Source organism: Canis lupus, chromosome 17 (genome assembly GCF_048164855.1).
Source record: "Canis lupus baileyi chromosome 17, mCanLup2.hap1, whole genome shotgun sequence".
Lineage (NCBI taxonomy): Eukaryota > Metazoa > Chordata > Mammalia > Carnivora > Canidae > Canis > Canis lupus.
This window is the reverse complement of record NC_132854.1, coordinates 27,139,167-27,150,204: the sequence shown is the minus strand read 5'-3', so window position 1 is coordinate 27,150,204 and position 11,038 is coordinate 27,139,167.

Sequence of the window (11,038 nt, the reverse complement as noted above, 5' to 3'; positions counted from 1 at the left end):
TGGTAATTCATTACACAGCAATGTATAACTAATATTCTTTTTATTTTGTGTAGCAACAACTAGGTCTTAACATGTTGGACAAATCACAGAAATACTGTAGTGTCATAAAGCAGTTATGAAAAATACAAGTGTCATCTTGACTTTTGAATTTAAAAAAGATCTGGTCATCAAGGAATAGAAAAAGGTGAATTAGCAAAAGTTTTCCACCTACCAAATCAAGTGGTATTGCATACTATAGCTTGAAAGAAAAGAAAACTTATCAAGAAAACGATGAGTAAGATTTACTTGTCTCACAAAGAGAGGATCCTTATTTCTTCTCAGACCAAGAGATTGGGAAGATGGCAACTAATAGATTTTCGAGCAGAAGAGATCCAGGTCTTGAGGTTAGGAAAAAAATGATTTATGAGAGAATGTAGTTAAATGGTGGATCTAGAAAGAACATCAATAATATTCTGATTATTTGCATATACCACAACTGATTTATCCTTTTATCCGGTGATAGGCATTTGGGTTGGTTCTACCTTTGGCCATTGTGAACAGTGTCAAGGTGCACTGAGTCAGAAAGAGAATAATGTCCTGAGGTGGGTCTTCAGATGAAAGGCCCCACGAACAGGCAGCGATATTCTCTAGGGGTGAATTATAGATATCATGAATTGAAGCAACAATTGGACCAAGGAAGATGAATAGGCATATTTGGGTTGCTTGACCATGAAACTTGGCATTTGTCCAATTTGTGACCAAGGGCTTAACACCAGAAGCCTGCTCTTAGGTCAGCACATTTTCCTTTCCTGAAATCCTAAGGATCTGCAGCCCAGGCATGAGCAAGTGCCACCCTCCTTCTGCTCTCTGGAGTTCCCTTTCCACCCCAAAGCCATCCCCCACAACTGGCCAGACCTCTCCACTACACTGTGACTTTGAAGTGAGGATCAGGCACACAAGAGCAGTGGGGTTTGCATGATGGGTGGTGTAAGCCAGAAAACATACAGAGAAGTCTGGGAGAGGCACCAGAAGCACCCAAGTGTTTATCAGCCCAGGGCTTGAAGGGCCTCCTATGAAACTCCTGAAATTGGGTTTTCTCTGCAGAGCATTGGGACACTGCAGCACCTGGGGCCTGATTCAGCCATTCTCTGAGCAACCCCTGAGATTCCCAGACCAGCACCTCCAAGACCAGCCTCTCCTGCTGCTTAAGAGGACCCAGACACTCGGGGGCCATCACTTGCTGCACTCTCCTGATTCCAAGTGTGCATTATTTGCCTGGCTGGGAAATTCCACAAACCACTCTTCTGGGCGAAGGCTGGCCCTGACCTGCAGGTGTCACCATGATAAAAAAAAATGTTTTATATTTGGATACCTATTTTCAATTTATTGATATACGCCTCAGACTGGAATTACTGAGCCATATGGAAATTTCTTCCTTTCTAATCCTGATGTATTTTATTTATTTTTGTTGCCTAATTGCTCAGACTAGAACTTCCAGTATTATGTTGAATACAGCAATGAAAGTGGACATCCTTGTTTTCTTACTAATCTTAAGGACAAGATTTTAGTTTTTCTCTATTGAGTACACATTGTTAGCAGTGAGTTTTTTGTAGAAGTCCTGACCTGAGCCAAAGACAGACCCTTAACTGACTGAGCCACACAGGGACCCCTTTTTTCTTTTTCTTGTTCTGTAAGGAACAAGTTTAAGTTATTGATTTTAGATATTCCTGTTTTTTTGACATAGGCATTTACTCCTAAAATTTTGTTTAATAGTCTTTGATGCCTCTGATTGCTCTAGATATTGTTTTGTTTAGTTGTTACGCTATGGTTTTATTTTCATTTATCTCCAAATATTTTATACTTTCTCTTATGATTCCTTCTGGACCCACTCTTTAAAAGTTTGTTGTTTAACTTTCACATATTTATGAATTTTCCACATATTTATTTTTTATTATTTTTTTAAAGATTTTATTTATTTATTCATGAGAGACAGAGAAAGAGAGAGAGAGAGAGAGAGAGAGAGAGAGAGAGAGAAAGACACAGGCAGAGGGAGAAGCAGGCTCCATGCAGGGAGCCTGATTTGGGACTAGATCCTGGGACTGACTCCAGGATCATGCCCTAGGCCAAAGGCAGGCACTAAACCACTGAACCACCAGGGATCCCTTAATTTTCATTTTGTTACTGATTTCTAACTTCACTCCATTGTGTTCATGAAATATTCTTTTTTATGATTTCAACGTTGCAAAAATTTTTGACACTTATTTTGCTGCTTAAGATATGGTCTGCTCTGGGGGCACCTGGGTGGTGTGGTCGGTTAAGCATCTGCTTCCTGCTCAAGTCATGATCTCAGGGTCCTGGGATCAAGCCCCAGAGCTGAGCTCCCTGCTCCGTGGGGAAACTGTTTCTCTCACTCACTTTGCTGCTCCCTCTGCTTGTGTTCTCTCTCTATCCCAAACAAATAAAATATTTAAAAAAAAAATCTTTAAAAATGGAGAATGTTGCATTAAGGATCCTACTTATTCATGTGATGCGATGTTGTTGGATGGTATTCCACAGTCTCGGTCTAAAGTTTTCTTCATTCTTTTTCTTTTCTGGTCTTCAAATTGGGTAATTCTGACTGCCCTCTCTTCCAATTTACTGATTCCTTTTTGCATGCTTAAATCTACTGTTTTCCTGCTGGAGGGAATTTTTCATTTCAGTTACCCTACTTGTATGCTCTAGTTTTTCTGTTTTGTTTCTTTTCCTATTTTCTCTCTCCATTGATGTTCTATATTTCTTCATATATTGTTCTCCTAGTTCCCTCTAGCTCTGTCCGTGGTTTCCTTTAGTTCTTTGAGCATATTTAAAAGTTGATTTAATGTCTCTGTCTAGTAACAATGGCTGTGCTTCCTCAGGGACAGTTTTGTAGGTTTTGTCTTTGAAAGAGCTATATTTGTTATTCCTTTGTATATTCCAAAACATTTTGCTCATAACTGATCATGCCAGATAATTTAATGTGGTTGTAAAAGTCACATTCTTCTCCTTCTTCAGTTTTTCCCCTTACTTGTTTTGGGATGTAGCTGTTTACTTATCCTGTGACTTTTCTAAACTATTTTGGAATGTCTGTATTCCTTGTATGGCCTCTGAAGTCTCTGTTCCTTAACTTCTATTTGGTTAATATTTTGACAAAAATTTCCTTGAATGCCAGGAGAGAAAGAGAAAATGAGAGAATAATGAAACAAAAATAAAAAAATAAAGTATCTCCTAATTTTTATATATAGGAATTGGGGAACTCCTTCAACACTTCAGGCAGGCCATTTACAACCCTGCCTTACCCTTCACATTGTGCTTAGCTAGCCTGGAGATCAGCCACAGTAAAAATTTAGGATCTTCTCAGGTCCTCTCTGAATATGCATCTTGCCCTAGGCAAAGTCACGGCTCTCTAAATTCCCCAGAATACACAGGGACTTTTTAATATCCTAATTTCCCAAAGAAACTATCTTCCCAGTTTTTCCTTCAAGACTTTAGGAGCTCAGTTGTATACCTGGAACATAACATTTTGCCTTAGGCAACTGAGGGTTATGTGCCTTACAAGATTTTCCAGCAATGATTACTGTGTTTCCACCCCAAGTGAGTGCCAAGTTAGGTATAACAGAGATAAATGGCTTATGTCAGTTCTTAGGTAGCCCCAGACAGATTAGAAGATACAAACACAAATTCTTTGTTCCTAAGAGCTGCTCTGTCCCCCTGGGACCAGGCTACAGCTTCAAGACCACCATCCAGCTGTGAAGGAAGGAAAGGCAAGCTAAATGAAAATACAACACAGCTTGCTTACCATTTTTAAATTTCCTTGCTAGATGAAGCATTCCCTTGGTTGCTGGATCCCTTTGTTTTATAGAGTTTTGACAAAGTTAATTCTGATAGTTTTTGCTCATTTTTTTAATGTTTCTGGGAGGGATGGGCCACTGGAGCTGCCTTTTTTGCATTTTCCCTGATGTCCTCCAAGCCACTCAGCTTTATAAGTTGTTGCTTGGTAATAGATAACAAATACAATGACTCAAACTAAAATTTTGATGCATGTCTTAAGCATGTCATATGTGTGTCTTTTAGATTCAGTACTGCCATCTTTCCTGTTTCACTCCCTTTCCCACTCCCATGTCTGCTGTTCTCAGCTGTTGCAGTGAGAACCCCTGAGTCGTGAACCATACAGCCACTATTTCATGGGCTAATGTAGCAACTAACAAGTGACCATTTATTTGCATGAGCCTTCTGTGAGCCCCTGTGCACAAAAGTGTAAGATTTAGAGCCAAGCACCAAAGTTATAAACTAAACCCCAGTGTTGTTAGTTCTTCCCATCATTTCCAGAGTTGGAGAAAATCCAGACTTTTGGTCAAAGAAATTGGCTTAATTATACAATTTGAAAGGCATGGCTTAACTATCATTAAACCCTCATAGAGGGAAAACACTATAGCAAGAACCAAGAAAGTAAATTTATTTTTCTTACTCCTACCCAAGGACTATTCTACAAAACAGAAATTCATAAAGCCTCTATGAAGACATCATTGAAGGCTAATCAATTAGCTGTGCTTGTTATTAAGAATGGTGAGTACCCTAATGCCTATATTCTGTTTGGTCTCTATCCTTTCTGGCCACACTTCCTCCCCCCATACCCCCACTTCTATTTCCCTGTGATAATATTAGTCAAAACATTAATAGCACATGGATATTTGTTTTAGGCTCTGTTTTCTTTCTTTCTTTTTCAAGATTTAATTAATTAATTAATTAGTTAATTAACTTATTTATTTATACTGCTCATGAGCAAGGGATGGGGCAGAGGGAGATAGAGAATCTCAAGCAGACTCCACACTAAGCACAGAGCCCAATGAAGGGCTCCTTCCCATGACCCTGAGATCATGACCTGAGCCAAAATCAAGAGTTGGACATTTAACTGATTGAGCCACCCAGGTGCCCCATAGGCTCTGTTTTCTTTTTTTTTTTTAATTTTTTTTTTTTTTTATGTATGATAGGCACAGAGAGAGAGAGGCAGAGACACAGGCAGAGGGAGAAGCAGGCTCCATGCACCGGGAGCCCGATGTGGGATTCGATCCCGGGTCTCCAGGATCGTGCCCTGGGCCAAAGGCAGGCGCCAAACCGCTGCGCCACCCAGGGATCCCTAGGCTCTGTTTTCTATAAAACACTTAGGCAAGGCCTTAAAATATAGATTTCTTTTTAAACTTGCACTGTACCCACTGAGGTGTGTGAGCCAAGATCCGTAAGTACTACACATGGTGTCACCAGCCATCTCACTTCTCAAGTAAATCATCATTAGCAATATCTTTGGAGCTTAAATTAGTATGTTATTATCACCAGAAGACAGCTAAGTAAATGTAAGGTATTCATCAAATATTTACTAAATGGTTGACAATGAGTATCACTACATTTAAGTTTAGCAAAAAGCCATGGCTAGTGTCCTTGAGAGACTAATCATTGCTAGAATTACATACATGTTTTTTGGCTTCTAACACTGTTATGTTTGGAGACATTTTTAATTACTTCAGGTCTCCTCATAGAGACAGTTGCCTGGTTTCTATAACTCCTTTAGCCACAAGCAATGAAAAATCTTTATGCCAAAGACTTCAAAGTTAGGCAAATTCACTTTGTTGAAAGGATCTGAGTATAGAAGAAACAGAGGGATTAAAATGTGATGAATAAAGCACAGGAAGAGAATAAACATAGGTGGGATGCATATAACCAGGAGATTAAATGTTCTTATTATACCATGCATGTTTTAGTAATTTTGAACAACTAGATTTTACTTTTTTTACTTCCTTAGGTATAGTCTTACTCATTTTCTACCTTTGGTGTGTATCTTCTCTATAAATACTTTGGTCTGATTTGAAGCCGATAACTTCACTGCTTATGCCATTATTTAATCTTTATATAAATAGAGGTGAAGTAGTGGCATGTGCAGCAAAGTTATATATTCTATGTATTATATATATAATCTCAGAAATCAAAGAGACATGATACAATAAAAGAGTATTTTGCCTTAGACCTGAACCAGATTTCTGGAGTCTTTTGAAAGTTATTCAGTTTCTCTGTGCTTCCATTTCCTCACTTGAAAAAGGTGGATAATAGTTGTACCATTCTCATAAAGTTGTTGTGAGGACTATATTATAACAGCACCTAGAACATTGTTCACAGCACCAATAACATTGTAAATCTTAGTTATTTTCAGTCATCCAACTTGAACTGTCAATGCATTAAGAGCAAGATCCCAGGGCACCTGGGTGGGTCAGTGGTTGAGCATCTGCCTTTGACTTGAGTCCTAATCCTGGTGTCCTGGGATCGAATCCTGCATCAGTCTCCTCATGTGGAGCCTGCTTCTCCCTCTGCCTGTGTCTCTGCCTCTCTCTCTGTGTCTCTCATGAATAAATAAATAAAATCTTAAAAAAAAAAAAAAAAAGAGCAAGACCTAGGGATGTGAGAAGAGAATCGAAAAGAAAAAAAAAGAGAGAAATCATTTTAAAGGGGGAGGGTAGAGGTGGATTCTGCTGTGATATAGTATATGTCGGCAGCAGAATAAAAAAGGATTATGTAGCCTTACAAAATACTGATCACAGGAAAGACTTGGCCCCTTCATATGAACTGTCCAAATCTCTTAGCTTACAGGCATTTTTATATTGCAGACATACAAGGGAAACCTTAAAAAAATAATTACTCAGGCACTTATTTGTAAAATATGATTGAAAGTAAGATAGTGGTTATTTTGTAAATCAGCCTGTATTATTTGTTCATTAACATATCAAATACCATCTATTCACTTATTCATGTTGATGAAATCTACATTTTGTTCCATGATAATGACCAATGTTAAGACATTTAAAAAAAAAACATATTTTCAAGGTTTTCAGAAGACAGAAAAAAGTGCAAGTTTTGAACTGGAAATAATTAGATTGCCTCATATCTTAGAAAAAGTTTTGTCTTAGAGGAAAGGCGGAAATTGGCATTATACACTCTTCTTAAAATTAACTCAAATACTGACATTTCCAAAATTATATTGGAAGGATTAAGATACAGAAATATGATAAATCAGCCTATCTTACAAGGCTGTCAGTGGTAACATTACAGAGTAAACAATGGAAATGTTTGCTTAGCTATAAATGTAATATTGAAGAAATCACTAACTTTTGCATATTGTTGTTAATATTAAAATCTCCTCATAGTCTGAGGGAAAAAAATTCATCTGTACTCATCTTTTCTTGCTCTAAATATAAACTGTTTTTAATTAATGTAAAAACTAACTACGGTGCTAATTAATCAGATAAAGGACTTTACATTTGGACCATCAATCAGTTTTAATTTGGGACTTGAATTAAATAAGTTACTCTGGCAGAGAACTTGTGAACATATTCAATAAACCTCTTCTTAGGCATCTTTACCTTAGGAAAAACATTTTTTTCTAAAATAATTTTAAAGATCCTTCTTGAGCTTGACCTTAAACCTGAATCGCTGCTGATTCAATATGACTTGAAAGACCTCTCTCTCAATCTCTTCACCTAGTAATCTGTCCAGCAGTCTAAACATAATTGGAGGTTTTTTATTAAATACTGTTTTGCAAATTGGGACAAAGACATTATAAAATCAGGAAAAGGAGGAAAAAGAAAACTAATTTGGAATGAGATTAGTACAGAAAAATACGCTGTAATTTTGCTTTGCTTTGTTTTACTCTTGCTTTAGTTAAGCCACAAATTTATCTTTATTAGGTTTAGCAATGGAGGCAAAGAGGGGCATATGATCAATGACACAATTTACTGTGGTCATAAAATGAAAATAAATGTGTTTTATCATACTCCCTCTTTATAACTCAGTAAATTAATACTTAATAATGCCTTACATTCTTTTAACTTGGAAAAAAAATCTCATTGAACAAATAAAAATGAGAATGAAAATGCAAATACTTTGGGATTGATAATCCATTAACTTAAATGTAAATTCACATTTGAATTTGCATGTGGGAAGATAACTTGTCTTTTATTTTTATTTATTTATTTTTAAAGATTTTATTTATTTATTCATGAGAGACACACAGAGAGAGGCAGAGACACAGGCAGAGGGAGAAGCAGGGCCCCTGCAGGAAGCCTAATGTGGGACTTGGTCCCCTATGCAGGGAACACACCCTGAGCCAAAGGCAGACACTCAACCGCTGAGCCACCCAGGCATCCCAAAATAACTTGTCTTTTAATATTTTATACAGGTACAATATTTTGAATAAATATTCAACCATTTCCTACATAAATTCCACAAGGGAAGGGAGTTTTCAGCCCTAACACACGCTGGCCAGATTCACTAGTAGGTGTGGTCCTGCAATGCTCAATGTGAAGCCTGCCTTATTGAGACTTGCCAGTTTGTAATATCTTCCAAGTAGCACACTCTTCATGAGAATACTCAGCCAATGAGGGTACATTCTTTCCTGTCTTCATCTTTTTACTTCATTATGGATGGGATAGAAGAAATCTTATCCTCTTAGATTATTGCAAATATTCTTTTTTCTTTGCATTCCCTTTTCCCATATAGCCACTCTGCCTAGACCTACTCATTCCAGGACTACCTTTTTGACCATTGTCTAGTTCAGCAATAGGCATCAGAGCTAAAGATGTTCTTTTTGTTGAAACTTGATTCCTCTGACTTTGATGGTTGCATTTTTGCTTCATCTTTCCCTGAGTTGCAGTGTAAATTCTACTATTCAGCTAGAGAAGGGTAAAGAGATTAAGACTAGGTATTAATTCTCAATTCACTGGCCTTTTTTCTGAAGGTTGATAAAATGTCTGCATGGGAGCCAAGCTTTTTTGGATCAACTATCAAGTGGACCAGTTGAGAATCCTACATTGCAAATGGCTGCTGGATTAGTAATAAAGTCTTTAGTCTCAGTAAAGATCAAATCTCATTTGCCAATTTTGAGTTATTAAACAGTTTTACTCCAACACCATCCTTTATTCCTATCAAGTTTTGAACCTGAATCTAAGGCAAAGATGGGATTGATTCCAAAATGTATTAACTATCAAAAATTAACAGGTAAACCTTTTAATATTTGTATATTTTAGCAACTAGGATTGTGATTCCAACTAAAGCTGAAGGATTTATCAGTGAACATTTTCAAGGGTCATACAGATACACCTGCATTCGTTTTTGCAAAGAATGTGAATGGCTTTATTTTTAAAGGCAGGGGATGGAAAAGAAGGGAAAGAAAGGAAAAGTAGTCTTCTGTTTCTCACTTTCTCTTCATCTGCTGTATAGTGAGAAAGACCTAATTTTGTTAAATCGGTAGGAACCAATAGTGTGAACCAATTATTTAAGCACTGGAGACTCAGTCTAAATACTAAAGGCTAGTAGTAAATTTTTTAAGCTTTTTTCTTCTCTATGGCTTCTCTCCAAATGGCAACAAGGTATATGGAGATTGGATATAAACCTTATCACAAGAAGAAAAGAAGGAACTACAAATTTATAGAGTCCTTTGAATCCATTTTTGCTATGGAGAGGCAGCTGATCTGGTCTGCCTTGGGATTGAGATAAATGAAGTAGGATGGTCAAATCTGGACTTTGGAATTCTTTGTCTTCATCTGTTGCGTTCTCTTCTTTGCTCTCTCCATTCCACCCGTATTGCTTCAAATATGCCAAGCGTGCTCCACACCAGAATATTTCCATGAACCTTTCCTCCTACCTAGAATATTCTTCTCTCAAATATTCTCAGTCTGTTTCTTTGCTTTTAAATCATCTTCCAATTGAGTTGATTCCATTCCTCAAACCAGTACTCCTCAATTTTATGTTTACTTATTGCATTTATCGACATATGATATATGACTATTCATGTGTATCTTTGTCCATTTCTCCCATACTAAAAGATACATGGGGGCAGCCCGGTGGATCAGCAGTGTAGCGCTGCTTCAGCCCAGGGCATGATCCTGGAGACGCAGGATTGAGTCCCATGTCAGGCTCCCTGCATGGAGCCTGCTTCTCCCTCTGCCTGTGTCTCTGCCTCTCTCTCTCTCTCTCTCTCTCTCTGTGTGTGTGTGTGTGTGTGTTGTGTCTCTCATGAATAAAAGAATAAAATTTTTAAAAAAGATATATGGTTTGTAAAACTAATTACATGTGTTAATAAAATTCTGTATCACTAATATCTAGAGAAATCTCTGGCATCTTATATTTTTAATTTAAAAAAATGTTGAATGGATGAATAACATATGAATAACTAAATAAAAAATTATTTTGCTGTGAGGTTTTAAGTGGTCTCATGTAAATTTTTTCTTATAGACTAACAGTCTAGTTCTCATATACCTGGAGTCAAATGCCTTTAGTTTCCCCGATAGCCTTGAGCTCTACAAAAGGCTTAGAGTGGCAATGTCTAAATCAATTTAACAAACATGTCACTTATGTTCATATATATCAATAATATTACATTCTCTTATACTATCTATGATCTCCTTTTGTATTTTTCCAATTGAAATATGCTCTCCACTAAATATTTATCAAATACTTCTATCTCAAATCCATATTAGGTAGGTAAAGATGGGAACTGCCATCTTATACATGTATACCTCAAATAACTACTATTGCAAAATAGATGTGGTTAGAAGATAACTGCACAGACAACATAATGTCTTGCATTGATATTGCCTGTAATTTTAACTCTAATGGCTAAGATATTTATAACTAGGAAATTGCACAATGTGAGCAACCAGCAAGAGCACTTATTTTTTTAATTACAAAAACTTGAAACAGTTTTTAAGTACTATTCTTATGTTATTATTATTATTATTATTATCAATATTATTATTATTTTAAACTTGTCTCAGTTTCCAGTTCCAAAAACAATAGTTACCTCAATTTTTCTCAAAATGCTACTGCAGCCCAGGTAAGATTTTTTGATAAATTAATGATATCTTTTAGAATATAAATAATCAATTCTCGCTATGGAGGGTCTGTCCAGTCCCAGACCCTCTATAGCAATAGCAATAGAATTATCTTTCTAACTTGTGCTTTGAGAAATTTACTCTGTAAATTCTGGGTCCACACAGAGCAA